The 26,134-nt window shown below is 38.6% G+C and overlaps 1 long non-coding RNA gene across 1 annotated transcript; it reads right to left on the reverse strand.

The window, feature by feature from the left end:
- Window positions 1–533: 533 nt before the first annotated feature.
- On the reverse strand, window positions 534–25,538 carry LOC114696258. The gene is made up of 3 exons (XR_005089553.1): window positions 25,373–25,538; window positions 18,504–18,609; window positions 534–1,195 (listed from the first exon to the last, which is right to left on the reverse strand). It is a non-coding gene; the product is annotated as an uncharacterized LOC114696258 (long non-coding RNA).
- Window positions 25,539–26,134: the final 596 nt, after the last annotated feature.

Consider the following 26,134-nt stretch of genomic DNA (forward strand, 5'->3'; position numbering starts at 1 on the left):
GCCCTGGGAAGGGAAAAAAGATGAGATCTTCATGAGTGAACTGGGGGTGAAGGGCCAGCAATGGAGGGTAGGGGATAGGGGATGAGAACATAATGTAGTTCTTGATGGTAGGTGCTGGTCATCCTAGCACCCAGGATGCCAAGGCATGAGACTGAAATGTTCAAGGCCAGCTCATACTATACACCCAGCCATGTCTCCAAAAAGGAGTGGTATTGTTAGCAGCCATCACTTGTGGGGTTTATATAAATTTGAAATTCACAGAAACTTATAATAAAGTAAGGTGTCATTATCTTCAAAAGTGACACTTGCATAAACATTTCTAAAAGCAAGCCTTACCCTGAGCGGTCTCTCCAGTTCTCTATGGAGAATGCATTGCATTCCATTTGTTTTATTTCAACAAGATTCAAGTTAGAAAATGCACATTGATTTTTGTTTGATCTCAAAAATTTTGTGTTTATTCTGTTGATAGTTGCAAGATCTCTCTCTCTCTCTCTCTCTCTGTGTGTGTGTGTGTGTGTGTGTGTGTGTGTGTGTGTGTGTGTGTGTGTGTGTCTGTGTCTGTGTGCATACTTGCTTTGTTATCATATAAAGCTTTCAACAAAATGAACATCCAACCCAGATTTCATGCTAGCATTCTCTGGTACACTCTTAAATCTCCTTGAAAGAGATTATCAGAGAAACTTTCCAATAAATTCATATCCCAGAGAGTAATCAAGCAAATAGAAATTCTGTCTTAGAATATATATGCCAGCATGTAAATTAGCTGACAGTGATAAATAGTGAAATTAATCTCAATGATACTAAACATCTTAATTTGAAGAGAAGCTGGTAAATTTATGATTTTAGGTAGTCTTACAATAGTGGTCTTGGAATAAATCATTATTAAATAAAAGGTAAGAGGTGACAGAATTGAGTGCCTCTATTAATGTCTCTTTCCTATATATTTCAAAGTAACTTACCAAAATAAATCAGAATTCAAGATACATCAATGACATTATTTTATTCTTCAGGCAAAATGCACACATTAGCTGTTAATAACGCTTTAAAAGGCCATGCTTCATATTCCATTTCATTTCTTCCAGTTCTGCTTGCGGTGGCAGACTTTAATTTTGCATTCAGTATTCCAGAAGAGTAGAATTTCCTTCTAAGCACTCTTGATCTATGTGTGTATAGTTATGAATTCCAATCCATGTGCCTAAAATGAAGGAATATGATTCAAAGATATATACTAAGAATATATTAGAAAAAAACTTATTTCTAAGGGTAACAAGAACAATGTATTCTTTCTTTACAATATTGTATGTTTTCTTATAAAGGAAAATTCTTCAACAAGATGGATAGGCACACACTTAGATGTGAATTCTAGAAAAAAAAATTAATAAGTATTGCATTTCAGCCCGTGATCATTAGCAGTGCTTTTATCTGTCTGTCTGTCTGTCTGTCTGTCATCAATCATCTGTATTTCATGTATTTGTCATTTCTCTATCTTCTCCTTCACCATCATCTCCCTTTCCCTTTTTCCTTTGTTGAAACTTTTATCCAATTTTAAGACTTATTTATTTCATTCTGTGTGTATGAGTGTTTATGAGCACTGCATGTGTACCCAGTGCTCACAGAAACCCTATGAACATGGTATGAAATCCCTTGAAACTGGAGTTATTGATGATTGTAGGCCACCATGTAGATGCTGGGAACCAAATTCAGGTTTTCCACTAGAGCAGCAAATACTCTTAAAAAGTCAGACATCACCTCACCTCCACTTTTTCCTCTTTTTAATGGATCAAAATTTCAGGCAGTATTTCATTAGTTCTTTTCCAAAGCAATCTTCACTGTGATAAAAATTTCAAGTTAAGTTGGCCTTGTTAAAACACATTGGCTGTATATATAGTGTTATTTTAGTACAGAATACTGGCCCTTTATGAATTGGCCTGACCTTCCCTTACTCTCTTGGAAATCTATCCTCTGTTTATTCAATAAGGAATCTTGAAGAAAATAAAAAACTAAAATTTATAAAGAAAAATGTAAAAGAGACTATCCTGCTAGAAGCTTCCTAAAATAAATACACACACAAGTATGTATACATGTATATGCGTATATATATGTATATATATATATATATATATATATATATATATATATATATATGTACATATATCCATACACACACACACACACAAACATACAGAAAAAAAGTTTAATTGGGGTTATACTGTAATGGGTAAATAATGCCTGTATCATAGGATAACAAATAAGCACCCTTTGCCAGAAATGGGTTAATTCTTTTAGAGTTGTTGGCATGTGAGTTTCCTTAGAACCCCAAACATGAAAGACAATCTCCAATGGTATTGACTATCCTTCAGAACTTGGCAGTAAGACTCTATTGCCGAACACACCATAAACTTGTGTCACAGAATATGGAGAAATCAAATTGGTACAGATTTGGAAACTTCTTCCTTACTAGCTAGCTTTGATAAAGCTGCAAAGCGTTATCCAGGGTAGCAGAGGAGGAAAAAAAAGTCAGTCTTTTACTCAGGTGTCATCCCTTGTGAACTAAAACAGTAACTGGCCTGGCCAGACATGTCCCACCACTGTGATGGCGGCATGGGCATCATGGGGACACCCAACCACTTTTTAACTATATTTACATGTTGCGCCACAAGATGAAACCTACACTGAGCACCATTATCAGGCTAAGAACCTGTGACTATACATGTCATAGACCCTGGGGGAGAATCTACTCCTATGATTCTGCTACATGGTATTAAACTAATTCTTAATGATTTATCACTATAGGCATTTGATTAATTCATCTTTCAACTCACATCAGAAAAGCTTGTTTGTAGTAAACAAACATCAACACAGATACCCAGAGCATCTTGGTAGCAGAGAATAAGGTGCAGAGAATAAGACATTTCAGACTATCTAGCCCTAATTGTAGCATATATAATGTACTCCTCCCATAGGTCAGGGATTGTTGCAGAAGGAGCAGAAAAGGTGTGAAAGAGTATAAGGAAACCGTGTCTTTTGAAACAGCAGGGCAGCTGAATTCACAGCAGTTGTGACACCATACACAGGGTGAGTGCAAGCCCAAGATGGACTGTGTTCCAGTATGGAGAGAGAAGCTGGACCCGTAGCCAAAGTTCACTGGCAACTGTTAGCTGCTTTTAGAGGGAGAGTCTGTTTTCTCTAAGAGTGTAACTTCTGGCAAGTGAACCACACTCCAGTGAATGACCACATATTAAAAAATATACAGGCAACAAATTGGACTTGATAGATTTAAAAGGAAAAGACACAAGTTAACAGCAGAGAAAAGGGAAGTAGACCTAGGAGACGGTAAGGGAGGACATGAATCTGAGTAACACATATAAAGTTCCCCTGCCCCCAAAAACCTCCTGAAAATAGATACATAAAAAGGGTAGTGAAGCTGGGCAGTGGTGGCACATGTCTTTAATCTCAGCACTTGGGAGGCAGAGCCAGGCAGATCTCTGTGAGTTCGAGGCCAGCCTGGTCTATAGAGTGAGATCCAGGACAGGCACCAAAACTACATGGAGAAACTCTGTCTTAAAAACCAAAAAAAAAAAAAAAAAAAAAAAAAAAAAAAAAAAAAAAAAAAAGTGGTGCATACCTTTAATCTCAGCAGAGGCAGGTGGATCTCTGAGTTTGAGGCCAACCTGGTCTACACAACAAGTTTCAGGACAGCTAAGGCTACACAAAGAAACCTTGTCTTGAAAAAAAAAGGCATTGCTTTTTGATGGACAAAAATAATTAGAGATATACTAAAAACAATTCAAATGAAAAATAGATGTATACTCAGTAAAGCAATTGCTTTGACCACAGATTTGTTCAAGCAATATCCTTGGTATGGACCCTTTTCCTAAATTCTTAGGAGCCAGCTTTATGTTCAGCACCTTTAACTTTAATAATAAGTCAGAAAAAATTTCAGATTTCATCTGAGGTATGTGAAAAGTCTTGCTGGTAGGTGTGTAAATTTCACTAGAAATGCCTCATTCAGTTTTTAGAAATGAAACTTTTGTGAAACAATGGAGATGTGGTTGGAAATATATTGCTAAAGTAGTGTGTCATTGAATCATAGTTCATGATAATATGTACTCAAATGATGGGGAGTGTATTTATGAAATAAAGGGGATAGTTTGTAATTTAAAATGTATTCCTTACCTCTCTTTACTGATTCTAGATTAATGGCTTAATGGTCTAGTCCCAGTATATCTTAACTGCAGAAGTCCTGATAAGGTCTAGAGACTCGTAGACACATTAGCAGAATCGGGGAAGCAATCCCCCGCTCCTAAGCTACTCTGGCAGGACTGTGGAGACGAGTAGAAACACCCAGAAGGGAATATCAGGGGCATTCCTGTGACTCAGAATTGAATGATTTGGCAAGGACCCCCCAAGTCATTGCTGCAGACAAACTGCTGACAGTCTACTGAAATATCTTCTTACAGCTTGAAGAAAATAGCCTACAAGACCCTAGTATTGAGGGTACATTGCACACTCAAGTACCACTTGCAGGCTCTAGTAATAATGTGTTTATCTGAGACAGAGAAAAGACTTACTCCATCACGGTGATATCTGATTGTAACCTGGACTTTCATTTAGAAGCAGTTAAGGGAAGTGGGGTCAAATACCACAGAAGGCCAAGTCACTTCACCCTTGATGGCCCTGGCCTTAAGACAACGAATCATACAGTTCTGAGACCACGACAGACACTTTTGAGGCTTATCATAGGCTTCAGTGTCTGACTTTTTCCGCTTCAGAGTCTGACTTTGATACAGAAATATGAGATATGGCTCAAACTAAGACATTTAATTCTATTTTCTATCTAAATGTTCTGCTGGCAACATCCTTAGCATTTGTGAAGTTATGGCCAGTTTGAGTCTTCTGTGCTTTGAGAATGCCCACAGAGAGCCGGTTTGTAACCTATAGGCAGTGAGCAATCAGTGTCCAGGATTTGGTCTCTGTGGTCAGCTGCCCAGGGACACTATAGGTATAGAATATTTTGTTTACCTTTCTTCAGAAAAACAGAAACCTAATAGTATAACATCAGTGCCAATAATCTCAGTCCTTGGGGTGTTCTCCCCGAAGATATTGGGAGTATATTAGACACTGACTCCAGGAGAGAAAGATAGTCATGTAAGTTTTACCAAGCAAGTCATTGCTGTGTGAAATAAGGCCTGCTGAGAAGCTGCAGGACAGGCTACAGCATGTATGGCCTAATTGCACTGCATGAATGCTAAGGGAGGCCAGCTCTCTGCAGTCACTGAGGGAAGTTGCTTGCATCCCTCCCTGTGGTGAGCCTAGTTTAAAAGGGCCCAGCAGCTTGAGACAATTCTCAGAGGAAAGGTTTATAGTTACTGGTAGTTGATAATGCCACTTCACACTGGGATAGTGAGGCCCCAGAGGAAAATGTGGCAAAATTTGATACTTGAGTTCAGGACATCTGATTTTCATGCTAAGGTTCTACTGCCTTCAATGAAATCACTTCTATAGCTTTTCTTCTTTCATAAATAAATTTTATTTATAACACTTTATTTAAGAAAACTAAAATGTCACATGACTAATGATAAAACTTTCCATAAAAAAAATCCTCAGTGGGCATGTGAGATGATTGTATGGGTAAATGCACCTTCTATGCAAGGCTTATGATCTGAGTTTGACCCAAGGAACACATGTGAAAAAGCTGATACTGTCATGTGCATCTGTGGTGAGATGCACTCACTATTGTGGTGAGACAAGACACATGGACAGGAGAGTCACCTGGACACTGGTGCGCCAGCCCAGTTGGAGCACTCAGAACAGCAGAAATGACATGATATTGCCTCAGATGATAGAAGGAGAGGACTGACTCCTGGATGTTTTCTTCTCATTTCATACACATGCCGTGGAGTGAGATATTACACATACACTAAATAAATGATAATAATAATAATAATAATAATAACTTTAAAATCCTTAATTTTCTTAATTTTCCCTCTATTTCATTTATCATTAATCATGCCTTCATTTATGTTGGTAAGATGAGGTGTGAGCAAGAGCTTCATTTCCACTTCTTTGTACTTATAGATATATTCAGTGTACACATACCACTCTGAGCAATGTACCTGCAGCCTTAGAACCTCACCAACATTGGGCTACAATGTCTACGCTTCTTCAAACAGTGGAATAGATGTCTTCTCTTGTGGGAGGGCATCATATGTCCCCATGGTGATAAAAAAGAATGGACAGGTAGTTCTGGTCTACACTGGTTATGGGAACATACATTGTAATGCTAAACTATGTAATATAGAAATGATGAAAAAAAGGAAATTAAATCTACTTTAATCCAAAAAGACCATTAATCTCAAAATACTTTACATTCGTATGGATTTTGTTTTATTAATATAAATTTAAGGTTAATTTTCATATAATGATGTATATTTCTACTCTTGTTTAAGGTATTATGTTTATGCAACTCATTTAAAATTGTAATATATCATTAAGAAATACAGATTAATAGTTATCTATGATAATCAAACTTATAGTCATGTTAGTTAAGTTTTTGGTAAACAAAGATAAATTTCAATTCAAAGACCTACAGAACATGGCATTTAAAATGTTTTAAGAACTTAGATTTTCCTGGACATTGAGACATGTCTGCTCCTGGCAGTACCACTCTACTTCAGAGAAAATGAAGGGCACTAAATAAACTCCATATGAAGTTTGCTTTATTTGTGGCAAAAGTTAGTCATTTGGGCAAGAAACTACTCTTGCCTTGACTGCCTGACAGTATGGTGTATAGACTGAACATGCAGGACTCATAAGAGAGTGTAGAAGTAACTGTCTTATTAAATAAGAAACACAGAGCCAATGCAGAGATGAAAGTCCAAGAGGTCAGAGCTAAGAGCCTTACCCTTCACTGCTGCAGTTGTCCTCTTCAGCCAAGAGACCTACTTCCTGTGTGTTTGTCTTTATATAGACTTTCTGTTCTGCCTTCTCATTGGTTATAAACCCAACCACATGACAGCCTCGTCACTGCCTGTCTGTACAGACCTCCAGGTCTTCTATGGTTGATATTGAGATTAAAGGCATGTGTCTCCATGCTGGCTGTATCCTTGAACACACAGAGATTCGCCTAGCTCTGCCTCCCAAGAGCTGGGATTAAAGGTGTGTGCTACCACTACCCAGCTTCTGCTATGGCTTGCTGTTAGCTCTGACCCCCAGGCAACTTTATTTATTAACATACAAAAAAAATCACATTTCAGTACAAATAAAATATCACCATAGGAAAGTGACCACTGAACTTTGTCAAAACAAGGCAGGATGGTCCTTCAAGTTCCTGCTTTGCAGAAGAAACTGTCAGACATTCTGCATGCAGGACACAGAAGAAAGTGACTGATGAGCTTTGCTACTGAGCAGAAGAGTCCAAATTTCGTTTCATTGAAAAGTATGCCAGAGACTCTAGACTTATAGGCTAAAGATATATGCCCCAACATTACCAAAGAACTTTGGGTGATTCTCTATTCTTTCAATCTTAACCTATACAATGCACATATATAAGTTTTAATGTATCTGTCATATATATATATATATACATACATAAACAAATGTATATATATATATATGAATGATATGTTTGTGTAACCATGGAAATATACATTCTCCTTGGATCTTTACTAGCCTTTGGTTATGTGTTAGAAAACTATCCAGAAGTCATTTGTCTTGCTGCAATGCATCATGTGAGTATTTTCTTGATTGGGTATACTAAAAGAAGAGTAGAGTAACTTCTTTTCTGTTATGGCTGGCTAGTTTTATGTCAACTTGACACAAGCTGGAGTGATTTGGGAAGAAGAATCTCAACTAAGAAAATTCCCCCACCAGATTGGCCCATAGGCAAGTAAGTGTACAGTACATTTTAATTTATTTTTGTTGTGGTTTTTTGTTTGTTTGTTTTGTTTTGTTTGTTTGTTTGTTGTTGTTGTTCTTTTGTTTTTTTTTTTTGAGACTGGTGTGAGATATTCTAGCCAATTGTGAATGGTGCCCACCTCTGGGCAAGTGGTGTGTATGAAAGCCAGCTGAGCATGCCATGGAGAACAAGCTAGTAAGCAGCAATTCTTCATGGGCTCTCCTTCAGTTCCTGCCTCCAGGTTCCCTGCCCTGACTTCCCTTGGTGGAGGATTGTGACCTGAGAACTGTAAGGTGAAAGAAATCCTTTCTTCCCCAAGTTGTTTAAGGTTCTATTTTATCACAGAAGTAGAAATCTTAACTAAGATGTATGGTGATATTTTATATGTGCTGAAATGCGATTTTTAGTAATGTAAGTTAGGATAGAAAGTGAATCAGGTACATTTTGGACTTATCAAACTGGGATAGATAATGGAATTATTTTCTCTGAATTTGTCAAATGCAAATGGACTAGACATTGTTTAGATATTTATTGCTTGTATATATTGTATATAGTTATTGTATTTTTTGTATATAGTTTTTCTTATATTAGTTATAGCTTTTTCCTTTTTTCTTTTTATTAAAATAGAAAGGGGGAAATATGGTTATATTTTATTTGTGCTGAAATGTGATTTTATTTGTATGTTAATAAATAAAGTTGCTTGGGGGTCAGAGCTAATAGCAAGCCATAGCAGAAGTCTGGCAGTGGTAGCACACGCCCTTAATCCCCATCACATGACAGACAGATCTCTGTGTGTTCAAGGATACAGCCAGCATGGAGACACATGCCTTTAATCTCTATACCAACCATAGAAGACTTTGAGGTCTGTATGGACAGGCAGTGATGAGGAGGTCATGTGGTTGGGTTTACAACCAATGAGAAGGCAGAACAGAAAGTCAATAAAAAGACAGACACACAGGAAGTGGGTCTCTTTTTTCTCAGGGGAAGAACGGCAGTGGCAGCGAGGTGTAAGAAGGCATTTTTAGTCTCAGTTCTCAGCTACTGCTCTGACCTCTTCGGCTTTTAATTCTGCATTTGGTTCTGTGTTTCTTATTTAATAAAACCGTTACATCTACAAAGATGCTTTCCTTTTTTGATTTTAAGTGAAAGCTTATATACATATACAGTTTTGGTTTCTGAGGTTTATTCTTCAGAATTCTAATGTCTTATCTCTACAGATTCTTTGTACCTAGTATTGCTTGTCAAAAACAGATCCAAAATTTGACCACTATCCTTCCTGAAATTGTAATTTATTTCCTTTTCTTGTTGTCATAGTCTTTTAAAATTATTTTTTCCTTATTTTACTTAATGTTATTAGTGTAGTTTCTGATATGTATTTTACCTTACAATATTTATCCTCTGTATGTCTTTTGGTTTCTGTTCTTATGTCTTTTTAAATAATATCACTTACTTAAAATATAAATTTCCTGTTTGTTATTATTTTACCCATCTTTCAATCTGAGACCCATGCACAACCTTTAGTATTTACCTCTATACCTATCAATGTGCTCTTCCCTGATGATATTACAGAAAAATAGTTCAGATTCACTCATTCCAATCTACCTATTGATTTTTTAAACATTCATTTCAATAGCCATCATTGTTACACTTGCTGCTTATACGTTTCTTTCCACTTGTATCATTAAACTATTGCTGTAAAATAAAAATAAAAAATTCTAAAAATTAATGTCTTATTGTAATATTCAATTTTCTTGATTATGTAATTAAGCAACTGAGCTGGGCTCATCTGGATAATTCTTTAGTCAGCTGTACCTGAAGGAGTTCCTTCAATAGCTCATCTATCTCTAGATGCCTAAGGTTATCTCACTGAAAACACTGGCAGCAATTGGCTAGGAGGCTTACTACTCTGTCTAGGGCATTTTCTGCTGTCATGGCCATTCTCTGTCCCTAGTAGTTATCATATTTAATAAGTTACAATACATTTCTCCACTAGCAATGGAAAACTTCTCACCAGTAGAAATAAAGCCCAGATTTGCAAGTACTTGCCAAGTTTCTCTCTATATCACTCTTGCCAAAGTCTCATTGGTCAAAGTACATCACATGACTAAGCTCAAATTTAATGAGGTAGAAAAATAAACTCCAGAATATTTAATTCCAAGTATAAGCGTCTTCTGCACTTGAGTTTAGGGGATGATGGTTTGGAATGTGCCTTGGAAGAGACACACTGCTTTCTTCATTTAGTCATTCCCTGTACTTCGGGTGTCGTATCCCTGTCCAAATTACTGTTCTGCTGAAGGGCGTCTTTCCTCCTTTGTAAACATCCCTCAGTCAAGGGACTGTACATAGTGCACCAGAGGGTGATGGATTCTTGTGCATTATGCATTGAGCTCTGTACACTCAGCTGTTCCCTGATTGACTTCTGTGTACTCTGCCTGTAGATCTATAGCCCTGCTCTGCTGTCCCTGGACTGAATAGTCACAGACTGTCTCTATGGTTTTATACTGTCACAGCATCCTGCTATTCTGTCACATAACACTTAGCATCCCACTCACCTCATGCTTCTAGTCCAGGGTGCCAGTGAGTCAGTGGATTCCATTATAAGGCCACCATAATATCATAAATCTTAATTGCTGCTGTATGATGTGACCATGTGCAGGTAGAGTATTTTCTTTTTAATCCTCTTGAAGCTAAGTGAGTCTGTGCACCATGTTATCAGTCGAATATAACATAACTGACGCGAACCCTGCTCTCAGTGTATGTTTCCTCTGGCCTCAGAGCTGCTATTTCCTGTTACTTCTGCATCAGAAACAACTACAAAATCTGTAAAGAATCTTCAGCTATTGTGTGTGGAGAAACCATGCCAACTGTATCACACTGAAGGGTGAGAATCATTGTAGGGAGGGTTAGGGGTTATAGAGGACAGAGAACACAGAGATCCAAGACATTAGGCACATGGGCATACCAAGACTTTCCCGCAGCTGGCAGCACTCGCTGCACAGTAGAACACCGCTATGGAAAACAGCTTTGCAGAGCAGGAGGCATTGGTCTGGGGACTGAGCTAGAACGGGAGGCCCCAGGGACCTTGAGGTGACACTTTGGGGGTTGAAAAGGCAATGCCAAAATTGCCTCCTCTTTAGTTTTCTGGGCCAACTTCCAGTGATTTCTGTAGTAGCTACACCAGGTTACACTCTCTAAATCGGTGTGTGATCTTATCCTTTTCCCATATCCTCACTAGCATTTGTTAATTGTGTTTTCGATAAAAATTATTCTTACTGGACTGAGATAGAGCCTTAAAGTAGTTTGACTTTCCATTTCCCTGACAGCTAAGACTATGGAAAAATTTTCCAATATTTTTTGGCATTTGTGTCTTTTCATTTGAGAACTGCTTATTCAGTTGATCAGTTCATTTACACATTAGGAGGTTGTGTTGGGGGGAATAAAGGTATTTAATTATTTCCGTTCTTTATATAGTCTAGGTACAAAATCCGTAATATAAAGTTACCAAGAATGTTCTCCCGTTCTGGAATCTGTCTTGTCACCCTGGTGGTTGTTTCCTCTGCCACGCAAAAGGTTCTTCATGCATTTCCATTTACTAATTATTGGAGTTATTTCTTATGCTAGTACAATCCTTTCTAGAAAATTTCTGCCGAGACCTATATATATATTAAAGAGAAATGGATAAAAGTGGAAATGATTATGTTAACTCAAGTAAGCCATATTGAGGAAGACAAATACCACATTTACTCTAAAAAGGAGATCTTAAATTTTAATCCCAGTATAGGTCCTGAAATCAGAAAGGAGACCTTGGACTTTGATTGAGAGGGAGAGAGAGAGAGAGAGAGGACAGATCTGTAACATGAATCTTAAAAGGTCTTATTAATAAAAACAAACCTGGAGCCAGGTATTGAGGTGAATGCTGGGAGATCAGAGAAGCAGAACAAACCACAGCCACCTCACCTCTCCAATTCTGCAGATGATCTTTTTTTCTTCAAACTGGAAGCCTCTGTATCCTCATCCAAATGGGTCTCAGCTGAACTGCTGCTCCAAAGCCTAAAAGCTTATCCAGGTTCTAGTTCCTGGTCCTCACACCTTAGATACCTTTCTGCTTCCTGCCATCATTTCCTGGGATTAAAGGCTCTTGTCACCATGTCCGGCTGTTTCCAGTATGGCCTTGAACTCACAGAGATCCAGACAGATCTCTGCCTTCAGAATGCTAGGATTAAAGGTGTGAGTGCCACCATTATCTGGCCTTTATATCTAGTGCCTGTTCTGTTCTCTGACCCCAGATAAGTTTATTAGAATGATACACAATATATTGGGGAACACAATATCACCACACCAATCTTAGGAAGTTAATAGAATATGGTAGCCCAAAGGGGAGAAACTATAAAAGTGAAAGAAAGGGACCCCCCAGGATCAGACAAAGAGAGAAGAGGGTTTAGGGAATAAAGAGGATCAAGAAGAAGAATTTATTCTGAAAATGCTATGATTGCTTTGTACACTAATTTTAAAAACTAATAAAGTCTGTACAGATGCCTTAGTGGGTAAAGTGCTATCCTGAGAAGCATTTCTGTCCCAGTTGGATCCCCAGAACCCACTTAAAAACCCAACTATGGTGACTTAGATGGACACAGCCTTAGAGTGAAAGGACCATCAAAAGTGTCCCAACCTAAGAGGACTGAGAAGCAAGCACTTTCATCAATAGATCATCTGAACATAAAATAAACAAGGGGAAAAAACAGAATTAAATTGCTTCATATATCAAATGAGCTTAGCAGTTATCTACCCAAACAAAAGAGGATATACAATTTAATCAATAGCATCAGGGCATTATTCTGAAATAGACTACATCCCAGGACACAAACCAAATCTTAACAAATTCCAAAAAAACTGAAATAACTCTGTATGTCCTAGATGGCTGTAATGCAATAAAACTTAAAGTCAACAGCAAGGAAATCTCTAGTAAGTACACAGACTAATTACTGAATAATGAATGGGTCAAAGAAGAAATCAAGAAAGAAGTAAAAAAAAAACAAACTGGAATTAAATGGAAATGCAAACACAACACACGCAACATAATCTCTGTGACACATTGAAGGCAATTCTACAAGGGAAATTTATAGTTCTAACTGACTACATTAAAAAAAAATCAGAAAGAGCACAAATAAATGATTTAATGATTCAATTCAAAAATTTGGAAAAATAAGAACAAACTAAATCCATACCCAATAAATAATAATAATAATAATAATAATAATAATAATAATAATAATAAAAACAGAGCCAAAGCTAATAAAATAGAAACAAAGAAACTTGGGGAAAAAATCAGTGAATCTAAGAGCTAGTTCTTACAGAAGATAAAGAAGATCAATCATCACTTGTCCCAACAAACCAAAAGTAAGAAAGACAGGACTCAAATTAATAGAATCTGAACTGAACAGAGAAACATTACAACAGACACCAAGAAATTTCAGAATAGTGCAAGGTAACACTTTCAAAATGTATTCCATTAAGTTGGAAACTCTAAAAGAAATGGATAGAGTTCTAGATTCAGCCAAATCAATAAAACTAAACCAAGAAATCAATAAACTAAACAAACCAAAACTCCAAACTGCATCTCCATGTCTGATATCAAAACACTCTTCAGATCTCCAACTCCTTTCAGCTTTGTTGACTACAGCATACTTCTCTTTCATGGGCTGTTTCCACTCCCTGTTGGTGCTTACCTTGGTAGGTATTCCAGGGCTCTGTAATCTCCAACATCTTGGGATCATCAAGGTAATCCAGGCTTCAACTTCATATCTTCATACAATGGCCTCTCTAGACCTCCGTTCAGGGACACCACTGACACATTCCTGGCCTCAGCAGCTTTTCTTGTTGCAAAGTTAGATTTCATAACCCATTCTTCCATTCTTAACTCTAAAGCCAGGAACAGGTGGCAAAGCTGCCAAGGTCTGCTACTTTCTATGGCTGGGACATGGCTCCCTTGTTCAATCATATCTTTACCAACTTTCTGTTTTCAATAATTTCCTTCACAGTCTAAGCTTGGTTGTTCTGAAACTAGATCTCTAGACCAGGCTCTGGTCTCAAACTCAGAGACCTAACAACCTCTGGCACTGAATTTCTGGGATTAAGGACACGCACCACCACACCCAGCTCTAAGCTTTTCTTTAATTCCTTTCCACAAGTTAAAAAGTCAGCTGGATGGATCTTGCCCTGGGGTCATGACTCACGTTAGTTATTCTATTTCTTAATCTGTTTATCTCCTTGAACATAGGATTTAGCTCCATTCCACTTCCTGGTGCTCCTTTTCTCCTCAAATTTTATATTTTCTTGCTACTTTTCATTTTAGAACTTCATTATAATTACCACTAATAACTACAGGACAGAATCTATGCTAAGTTCTTTTGAGATTTCCTCTGCCAACAGAATTAATCCAAATCTCTTCCCTTTAGTCTCAAGCAGCATCTTCAGACAAGGGCAAAAAGCTGCCACATTCTTAACCAAAATATCACAAGAACAATCTCTAAGCTACATATTAAAATTATTCTCTGAAATCTCTTGAGCCAGCCCCCTTATCCCCAGTTCAAATCATACTCAGCACCACTGTCTTCCATGCTCCTACTAGGATGCAGCACTTAAAATGTTTAACTGCTTTTCTAATCTACAATTCTAAGGTCCATATTCCTTCAAAGGAAACCATGGTTAGGGTTTCTATTGTAGTAAAGAGACATCATGACCCAGGCAACTCTTATAATGGAAAAATTTAATTGGGTTGACTCACTTACAGCTCAGAGGTTTAATCCATTATCATCACGGTGGGAAGAAAAGCAGCATGCAGGCAGACATGGTGCTGGAGCTGAGTCCTTACATCTTGACCCAAAGGCAACAGAAAGTGAATTGAAACACTGGGTGTGGCTTGAACATATATGAGACCTCAAAGTCCACCTCCACAGTGACACAGTTCCTCCAACAAGACCACATCTACTCTAATAAGGCCACATCTCCTAATAGTGTCACTCTCTCTGAAGGCCATTTTCTTTTAAACCACCACAAAGAATAATATCTAGACTACATAAATACTAAAAAAGTAACAAAAAACTACCCCTCAAAAAAAACTGAAAACAAAAACAACCTCCCCCCCCCCAAAAAAAAACAAACAAGCCTGATTCAAAAGAGCAAACAAACAGAACAAAAACAACCCATTCCAAAATTTAAAAAAAGAAAAAATGGCCTTGGACCTAACTCCAAAAATTCTACCAAAAAACTCAGACAGCCTTCCTATATACAAATGCAAAACGGGCTGAGAGAGAAATCAGAGATACATCACCCTTTACACTAGCCACAAATGATATAAAATACCTTGGGATAACTCTAACTAAGCAAGTGAAGGACCTATATGACAAGAACTTTAAGTCCCTGAAGAAAGAAATTGAAGATGTCAGAAAATGGAAAGATCTCCCATGCTCATGGATAGGCAGAGTTAACATAGTAAAAATGGCAATCTTAGCAAAAGCAATCTACAGATTCAATGCAATCCCCATCAAAATCCCAGCACAATTCTTCACAAACCTAGAAAGAACAATACTCAACTTCATATGGAAAAACAAAAAACCCAGGATAGCCAAAATAATCCTGTACAATAAAACAACCTTTGGAGGCATCACAATCCCTGACTTCAAACTCTGATATAGAGCTACAGTAATAAAAACAGCTTGGTACTGGCATAAAAACCAACATGTGGACCAGTGGAACTGAGCTGACATTAATTCTCACACTTATGGACATATGATTTTCAACAAAGAAGCCAAAACTGTACAACGGAAAAAAAGAAAGCATCTTCAACAACTAGTGCTGGCATAACTGGATGTCAACGTGTAGAAGACTGCAAATAGATCCATATCTGTCACTGTACACAGAGTTCTCAAATAAAGAAACTGAAATGGCTAAGAAAAATTTCAAAACATGTCCATCATCCCAAGCAAGCAGGGAAATACAAATCAAAATAATTTTGAGATTTCCTCTTATCCCAGTCAAGATCAAAAATCAAATGACAAGAAAAACTGAACTACTGGGCAGGATGAGGAACAGGGAACATTTATTACTCTTGGTGGGGTTCCAAAATGATCCAATTATTCTGGTCATCAGTGGTAAAGTATGTCCTGAAAGCTAAAACTAAATCCCCCAAATAACCCAGATATACTACTTCTGGTAATATGTTCAAAGGACCCAATATCCCACTCCATAGATAATTTCTTAATCATGATCATTGTTACTCTGTTCACAATATCTAGGAAATGGAAACAAATTTAAAGTCCTTTGATTGATTAGTGAATAATGAAAAAGTGGTACATGTACACTATGAAATATTATTAATCTGTAAAGAAAAATAAAATTGTGAGATTTGTAGGTAAAGGAATGGAAAGAAAAAAGATTATACTGAGCGAAGTAGACCAGACCTAGAAAGATAAACACCAAATGTTCTTTCATCAGGAGTTCCTATCACCAAATCTTCAGATGTGAATATCCAACCTGGCGTAACTCCAGAAAACTGGAAAATCAAAGATTACCAAAGGGGTAGGCAGGAGAGAGGGAGATAGATACATGTAATTTGAATGAGGAAATGGAGAGTTAATCAGGTAGTAGAAGGGAAATAATAATTAAAGAAAAATAGGGAAGAGGGTAAAATAAACAGTGAGGATATCTGAGAACATCAAGAGGAATCATATTATCTGCATTTATCTACATAAAACTGATATAATAAGTCCAAGTATACAGATAGAGTTTAAACAAAATTTTCTCATCCAGATTGGCAAGGCCTAGAGACTGTCTAACAGAAACCCCAACACTATCCATGAGAATCTCTGCTTTCATTTGTTGGTCAAAAGACTCTCAAGGCTATTGCTGTCATCTCTGGTTCTTCCCAGAGGTTTAAGGGAAGTCTCTCTATCTGTAGACATCATCTACTTTGGACACAGGACCTGCATGGTCGGAGCTGTATCTGACATGAAAGCTCCCTGAGGACTAGCTCTAAATTACATGGTACCTGAGCAAGTTATATTTATTTACCTAGTAATGTCTATGTGTGCCTCTCTCTGTGTGTGTATAAAAAAGAAAAGAAAAATAGACTATAAATTTTAAAGAAAGCAAGAGAGGAGTTACATGAAAGGAGTTGGTGGGAGAAAAGGGAAGAAGGGAAATGGTGTAATTATATTTTAATTTAAAAAGGTTTTTTTTTTTTTGTTTTTTTGTTTTTCTTTTGAGATAGGGTTTCTCTGTGTAGCTTTGTGCCTTTCCTGGAACTCGATTTGTAGAACAGGCTGGCCTCAAACTCACAGAGATCCGCCTGCCTCTGCCTCCCAAGTGCTGGGATTAAAGGCGCGTGCCACCACCGCCCGGCAAAAAATAAGTTTTAAAAACCTGAAAAGTAACTAAAGTAAATAAGGATAAAAAAGAGGGAAGAGATGCCCGGCATCAACCTTGGACACACACACACACACACACACACACACACACACACACACATGAGAGAGACAGACAAGACAGAGACAAAGAAACAGAGAGAGACAGAGTGCACCAGGGACAGTGATAAGTGCTGGGGAAATGGAGACAAGAATATCCATGGACCTTACTGGCCAGCCATCCTGCCTACTTGGCATGTATCAGGCAATGAAAGATCCTGAATCCAGGAAAATGGACAGCATCTTAGAAATGACACCCAGAGTTTGCCTCTAGAGTCACAGTGCTCACAAACTTATGAACCTACACGTGGTTGGTGAACAGGCACACCCACATAACTCTAATAAAATATTCTTAAATATGATATGAAGTACCTTGATGGACAGAGACAAGTTATATTAAAGGAAAAGGTGAGTGTTTACCAAACTAGAGCAATGTAAATACAGGAAAGAAAGAAAAAGAAAGACAGGAAGAAAGAAAGAGAAGGAGGGAGAAGGGGAGGAAGGAGAAGAAGAGGGGCAAGGGCAGAAGAGGAAGGAGAAGGAAGGAAGGTACGAAGGAAGGAAGAGAAAGGAGGGAAGGAGGGAGGGAGGAAGAGAAAGGCTTCAATTTCTTGTCACAGTCCATTATATCATCCAGACAAGTCAGAGCAGGAACGTAAAAGACAGGAATCTGGAGGCAGGAACTGAATCAGAGACAATGGAGGGATGCTGCTCACTGGCTTGTTCCCATTGCTAGTTGACTTTTTTCTTATACAACTCAGGACCACCAGCCCAGGAGTGACATCACCCATCATTAATCAAGAAAATGCCCCCACAAGCTTGCCTACAGGACAACCTTATAGAAACAATTTTCTTAGTTGAGGTTCTCTCTTACTAAATGTTGGACATAATGACCATGGCTGGATGATATGGATAATACAGATACATAGATAAATGTAAGTACTGATATGGACAGTGATAGAATAATAAGTTCAGGTATGTAGCTACAGGTATAGAAATCTTCCAACTACCTAGGTCTACTTGCATTTGCATTTGCTTTCATATGCCAAGCCAAAAAAAAAAAAAAAAAAAAAAAAACTGACCACTGTGTCAATGAAAATAGCAATATTTATTTATATAGGTTAGTCACTATATTTAGTACTTACTGTGTAATCATATAGTTCTGTGATTCATTGTTGATGATTTACAGATGATATCACATAGGCTAAGAAAGCCTCAATAATTACTATTAATGATTAAATTTCAGCAGACCTGAAGTTTAAGAAAAAAATATTATTGATTCCATTCTTCATAATTTCCTACATCACATTTAAACAATGTAAAACTCATATTAAAGGGCTGATATTTCCAATGGTTCAAGTTGCTATGATGTGAGTGGTGAGTCTATAGTTCATAAATATATGTTACCCGCTCCCTCTTTATGATGCATCTTATTGTGTGTTTCCAGGAAGAAGGTTCAATAACACAAGATCACCATTTTAGCAAGAAATACCTGCTCCCTGAACTGCTCTCTTCAGTGACTCCTATTGCTTTTCTATTAACCCTCACTGATACTGATTAATCCAGCGTGTCTGAGGTGATACTCCAGCAAATAGCAAGCAAGTAAAAAAGTACAGAACATGTTTTCCTTTCTTTGGAATCAAGAGAGAGAGCATCCAAAACCTGAATTTTGTTGTCAGCCAGTTAGAAGATCTGGGATTACATCAGCTAAGCTAAAACAAAGGGACACAGAAATCGTTACACTTGTTCTTACTTCATTTTCCTCATCTTAAAAAAAAATTATTCAGATGGGATGGATCGGGCTTGTAATTGAAATGCATGCAGAATCCAGGTGAATACACTCTAATTCCTGTAGCTGTGTCTAGTGTCCTAAATGTCAGAAATGTGCATCATGAAAGCATTGATAGAGGTTGACTGTACAGTGCAGTATCATGATTTCAGCACTCCAGAGGTTAAAGCAGGAGGATTATGAGTTCAAAGACATCTTGAACTACATAACAGACCCTGTTTTAAAAAAAAAAAGTGTTGATAAAGGTGCAGATCTGTAGATTCAGTCACTTTCCTAGTATGCATCATACCTTGGCTTGGAATTCCAGCATGACAAATTAAATTAAAAAATAAAATAAAATAAAATGGTTATATATACGTAAAGCTGTTTGTACAAATGAAGTGGTAAATAGTGCAGACATTTTCTATATGGCTGAGTGTAATTGAGGATCCCTTGTCAAACATTCCTTCAAATTAAGTTAAGTTGTTGGTCCTTAGGAAAGAGTTCAATGGAATTCTCTCTGTGTGTGTGTATGGTGAGCGCACATGTGTCTATACAGACCAGACAAGGAAATGAGGTTTCTTGATCTATCATTCACTGCCTTTTTCTATGGTCTCTCACAACGCATGGAACTAGGTTGGTGGCCACCCAAACTTAGAGATTAACAGACATGTCTGCCACCCACAGTCTTGGGTTTACAAGGACACGAGGCCACACTTGGTTTTTCTGCATGGATTCTGAACTCAAAGCCTCATGATTGTACATTCAGTGTTCTTACAGCATTGTTACCTCTCCTCCCTCCATTCCCTACAGGGGGACTTAGGAAGGAAGCAAAAGTTGTCCAGAATTAGACTAATAAAAGGCATGACTCAAAAGCAGAAGCTTATGTAACCTTTGGATCAGAAGGTTGCTATGCTTTCCAGTTATAAATTAACATCACTTAACTTAGTTCTCTTAGGTTTTACTTCAGACTTAAGCTCATTTCTGATAATTAGATGTGAATAATCAATTCCTGTCACACACACACAAAATCACATAACCTACCCATGTACTCCAAAACCATAAAATATAAAATATCTTTACAGAGTAAAATATTCAAATCTGTATGATATGCATATATAAAATTTGGGTTCTCTTACCCCTCCCTATCTGACAAAGCCATACTTCCTCCCAGGGCTTAGTAAAAGTGACTTTCAGTATCCTCCTTGTAATGTGACTGCTGTCAGTTCCTGTCGCCTGCTCTTTCTTCTCATTCCATTGGAGAGACATTACTTTACTATTCTAATAGGATTCAGGATTCTAGGTACCATGATGATAAATACAAATCACCTTTTATGTTCCAGAGAAATATATTGATAAAATAACTGTAAACCAATTAGAAAACTATGTTTCTATTTTAAATTAAAATATAGTTGAAACACCATCATAGTGTTCATGGTTTTTGAAGATTATAATAACCATAAGTAGTAGGTATTAATGTTACATGGATCTGCTACTTAAGCAATTGCATCATTTTGTAATTTGGTTATCTTAAAACTAGGGATTAAGAAGTTTTCTACCTCTTCTTTCTACTTTTTATATTGAAAACATTAATGAATATGTCTTGGGACACTTATTCTTAAACATCAGTGTGGAGATTTCTCAAAAGATGAAACTACTGTATAACCTAGTGTACTGGCTACTTTTGTTTATCACCTTGACACAAGCTGGAGTCATCAGAGAGGAAGGAGCCTCAGCTGAGGAAATGCCTCCTTGAGATCCAGCTGTAAGGCATTTTCTCAATAGTGATTAGTGGGGGAAGGCCCAGCCCATGGTGGGTGGTGTTATCTCTGGGCTAGTGGTCCTGGGTTCTATATTAAGAAGGTAGGCTGAACAAGCCATGTGAAGCAAGCCAGTAAGCATCACCCCTCCATGGCCTCTGCATCAGCTCCTGCCTTCAGGACCCTGCCCTGTTTGAGTTCCTGTCCTGACTTCCTTCAGTGATGAATAGCAATTCTGAAGTGTAAGCCAGATAAACTCTTTCTTCCCCAACTTGTTTTTTGGTCATGGTGTGATATCGCAATAATAGAAACCCTAATTAAGACGAAGAGTCACTAAAAGGTGAATTATTTTATTATTTAAGAAAAATCAATAAATACATAATTTATTTCATGAGCCCAAACATTTTTCCCAATCAAAATGCATTTCTTGACTATGTGAGGCCCATTCCACTTTATAAGACAAGGTTATTTTATACAAATAATTTTGAACTTTTAGTATTTTCCTTAGTCACATAACAAACAATGTGTTCTGTGGGGCCATGGTCAATAAATTTGTGATATCATAGATTTACTTCTTTCAATTATTAATAAAATATATCTCAAGCCTTGAAATAATATTCATATATCTGATTTATCAGTTTTAAGTAATGTTTTGAGTCATTAATTACATTTTGACAAAATATGTAGACTTATCTTCAGCTTAACATACTTCCAAAATGCCCAGGCAGTGGTGGCACAGGCCTTTAATCCCAGCACTCAGGAGGCAGAGCCAGGCGGATCTCTGTGAGTTCAAGGCCAGCCTGGTCTACAGAGTGAGATTCAGAACAGACACCAAAACGACACAGAGTAACCCTGTCTCGAAAACACAAAACAAAACAAAACAAAACAAAACAAAACAAAACAAAACAAAAACCATACTTCCAAAATATCTATTATTTCCAAATATTTTTCAAATTTATTTTAAAATAACTGTTGGAAATGTGTGTTTTCCTCCTGAAGCAGCAGTGGAGAAAGCCTGTGATGTGACGCTACAAAGTCCCTAAACGGAGATACCACACATTCCCACAGCAGCTGGTTAACTCCATGTACAGTCTTACCGCTGCTGCACCAGTGTGTGTGCAGTGTTAGAACAAGAAGGATTTAGTGCTTAATGAGACTAGTGATGTCTTTTCTCCTCACTAGCCGCACAGCACCTTCTAGCTCTGGGAAACTAACCAGCAGGTAGATTTTCCCAGTCATTTCAAGGCTTATTTTCCTGTGCCCTGCAATCAAAGTGAGTGGTATCTTCACAATTGAATCTTTACAACTACTTGTGATGGATAACAAAGAACAATGGCAATAACCTATATAATTTTGGGTATTTCTTGAGGCTTTCTTATTAACAACTCATAGCCTGATAACCCATGTCTGGAGCTGAGATTTCTATTTAATAACTAACAACTCCCAGGAGCAACACTGTTTTATGTGTGTGTGTGTGTGTGTGTGTGTGTGTGTGTACGTATATGTATATGTATATAATTAGCTTACAAATTAGTTGGCTTTCATACATCCTTAATTTTGGTTAATCTACTCTCACTTCTCATGCCCCTGCACTCAGCCGTGGTTACATGTTTTTAATTTGTGTTTTTATTTGATGGTTTTCCAATACTTTAGACTGATATCCGAGACCCATGTATACAAGGTAATTGCTCTACCACTGAACTGCATGCACAATTCTTATTATTTTTGTTTTTGAGATAGCATCTTACTAAGTTGCTCAGGATAATCTTGAACTAAGTATGTAGTTTAGACAGGCCGCAAGTAACTGGGATTACAGTCTAGTACCACATGCCGAAATGATGTGACTTACATACTCAGTTTAGTGTGTGTGTGTGTTCTATAATTCATGCCATTGCACAAATGTGGAGGCCAAGAAGGACAATTTTGTGAAGCCAGTTCTCTACTTCTACCTTTATGCAGGTTTCCGGGACTGAACTCAGGTGTCTAGGCTTATGCAGTAAGCATCTTTACTGGAAGAACCACCTTGCCAAACCCCAATCTTATTTTTTTTTTAAATTAGCAATTTGTCTTCCTTAGGGTTACTATCGCTGTGATGAAACATCATGACCAAAGCAACTTGGGGAGGAGAGCCTTCATTTGGTTTATGATTCCACATCATTGTTTGTCATTAAAGGAAGTCAGGACAGGGACTCAAACAGGGCAGGAACCTGAAGGTAGGAGTGATGCAGAACCCATGGAGGGATTCACTGAGTATGCAACTCACTGATTGACTAGACTTGGGGGTCAGCAAGCCCCTGTTCAAACCCCAGTGCTGAGGAAGCCACAAGGTGAAACTACTAAATCTGCCTTTGTTAGATGGGTGTTAGGGATCCACACTCAGATTCTCATACTTGTACACCAAGTATGTTATTGACCTAACCATATTCTTAGAACCTTAAGTGGATATTTTACTTCTGCATATGTCTCTTAGAGGTTTCCAAAGAGATTTCACTGAGAAGAAGCTACCCTGTGAATATGAATGGTAACATGCCATTGGTTGGTTTTGGGGCTGAGTAAAAGGGAGTGGGGTGATCTGGGAATCAACCTTCATCCTGGTCGGTGTCCTGTGCTTCCAAAGTGACTAGCCACCTCACACTCCTGCCACTACGACTTCCCCACTAAGATGGTCTGTGTCCTTTTATACAGTAGACCAAAATGAATCCCTTCTAGGAGAGACTCACCCTGAATGGGAGGGGCACTGCTCTGAGTGCTGGTTTCTGAACTGAGTAAAGGGGGAAAGGAGCCAGCAAGCTGAGTTCCAGTAGTCATCTCTCAAGCCACCATGCTGTCCCTGCTGTGGTGGACTTCAGTCTTGCCCTGTATGACCAAATACACATTTCCTTACATTAATTTGTCAGGTATTTTATCATAGCAATGGGAACAAATATAACTATATTGTTTGAATACTGATAAGTTAATGAGTAAAAATAAACAATATTTTAGTTCTTGTAACATCACCCCTCTTAACAGGAGAAAGGCAAACCAGAAGTTGTTCCGGTAAAGTAGAGGAGATTAACAAGGGATCCTTATTGGTCAAGTTCATATGTGCATGTGGAGAGGGTACTGTTCTATATAAAGAATTACATTCGTGCAGACAAATGGTTGCATTTCGGTGTGAAGACACACACCTCTTCAGCTAGGATTTGAGACTCTTCCTTACCCCTTTATTGTTATGCTGGTGCAAGCTGGGAGGCAACCAAGGACACTTACTGGGTCCATAAAGATTTAATTTTTTTCACTACTTCCTGTAGTAGTCACTATTTTAATTCTAGTCCTTTAGAATCATGGCAGGGTGGCATTCTGAACTCAAAAATATACTAGTTTATTAGGTGTTCCTTTCAAAACAACCACACCAAGTAAGTTGACCCTAGTTATTCATAGGTTTCATTTGGGGAAGCTGAACTTTTCCCCATAGCTTTTTAAAAAGAAAGCGCTCTTGGGCTCCTATTAGGGAGATAGCATTGCTTAGCGAGTGGTCCTTCAAGGATTCTTAAGAATGAGAAGCCAGCTTGTAAAGCAAGAGAGGTGTGGGAGCGTGCCTGTATGAGGGCAGAAGGAAAAAGAATGGGGTCAAAGAAAGAGAAACCCCTGCAGTCAGGGAGGCTCAGGAGAGCAGAATATTACTTGGACATCTGCAGTCCCAGTGGAGGGACTTTCCTTCAGCACCTAGGGTGGAGCTGATGCAAAGACTATCAGCCTTAGGCCCTGCCCAAAAGTACCCTAGATACTGAACACTAGGCAGGCTACTATGAGAACTTGACTAACAACAGAGGCTTGGGTAGCTCTTAGGCACCCTGGCCCTCTCTTCTTCTGCCCCTCCCTTTCCTGGGACTTCCTCTCTGAATTCACTGTGACAGACCATTAGATGTGTAGTCATGTAGTGCACCCTACTTTCTGAGACAAGGACTATCTGACTAGGCAAACAAACTGGACAAATAGGAAAGAGGAGGGTACTGTACTTGGAGGGAGTTTAGTATGCAAATAGAACTTCTTTCCTGTATTCAATCAGCAGTTGAAAATGCAGTAAAATCTTCTGTAAAACTACTTCAAATGTTTGCCACAGTTTCTTTGAAGAATTTTGTCATTTTATAAACACAGCGCATTGTGGATCTGTCTAAAGACAGCCATCTCCTCTTCAGAATTCCCATACCCAACTTTCATCTCAAGCAATCAGCCCTTTGTCAAGAAGGCCACCCTCGGCTTAAAGGCGACTCTTCTCCCTCTAAGCTGATTTCACAGTCATTCTTTGTCATGCTCATCACTGTTTGAACATCTCTTTTCCTTCACAGTTGGGGGACTTCCTGGCTTCCACTGCCTCTAATCTGTTTTCCCCACCCCACCCCCCATTCCCACCTCACCCCCCTACTGGCACAAGAATAACGTGAGGGTCACAGAACTTCCCATAGGACATTCCAAGGGTCCACCTGCAACTAAGTGTGAGACTCACCGGCTCAGCAGCATCCATGAGCACTGCTTTTCCTTTTCCAAGCTCATAGCTCCTCTCGCAGGCCTGCCTGACTTCAAGAGAAATTGGTTTCCTTTAGGAGGAACAGTGTTCGCTCCTCCAATTCAGATTCTCTCTCTCTCTCTCTCTCTCTCTCTCTCTCTCTCTCTCTCTCTCTCTCTCTCTCTCTCTCTCTCTCTCTCTCTCCCTCTCTCTCTCTCTCCCTCCCTCCCTCCCTCCCTCCTTCCTTTCCATTCCTCTCCTCCCCTCCCCGCTTCCCTCTCTCCTCCCCTCCCTTCTCTGTCTCCCTCCTCTCCCCCCTACCGTTTTCCTTCTCTTTTTTCTTTCTCTTCTTGCCTGTTTGCTCTAATTCTCTCTCTAATTCTCTCGCCTCCTTGGCTACATCTAGTCATCTAGTCTAAACGGGCTCAGTGTACTCTCTTTACCCCACCATTCAAGACTTGCAGTCCTGAATATCCAGGAACCAAAGGCTTGCATTTGAGTCACTCATTACTGGAGTCACTCATTACTCCTCACCCCGCGAGCCTCACCTCACCTTCTCCAGCTCCACTATGAGAACCTGTGGACAGGATCACGGCATACACGCCCACTCGGCAGACACCCACACAACCACATGGGCAGCTCCAGCCTCAGCAGCAGGTGCGTGGCGGCTGCAGCTCTGGTTCTGGGGCGCTCTGCTGTCTCTTCCCAAGGCCTTTCTTGGCCTTCTCTGAGAGACCCTGTCTTTGCAGCCTCACGTATACA

The sequence above is a fragment of the Peromyscus leucopus genome, chromosome 19 (genome assembly GCF_004664715.2).
Source record: "Peromyscus leucopus breed LL Stock chromosome 19, UCI_PerLeu_2.1, whole genome shotgun sequence".
NCBI classification, from domain to species: Eukaryota; Metazoa; Chordata; class Mammalia; order Rodentia; family Cricetidae; genus Peromyscus; species Peromyscus leucopus.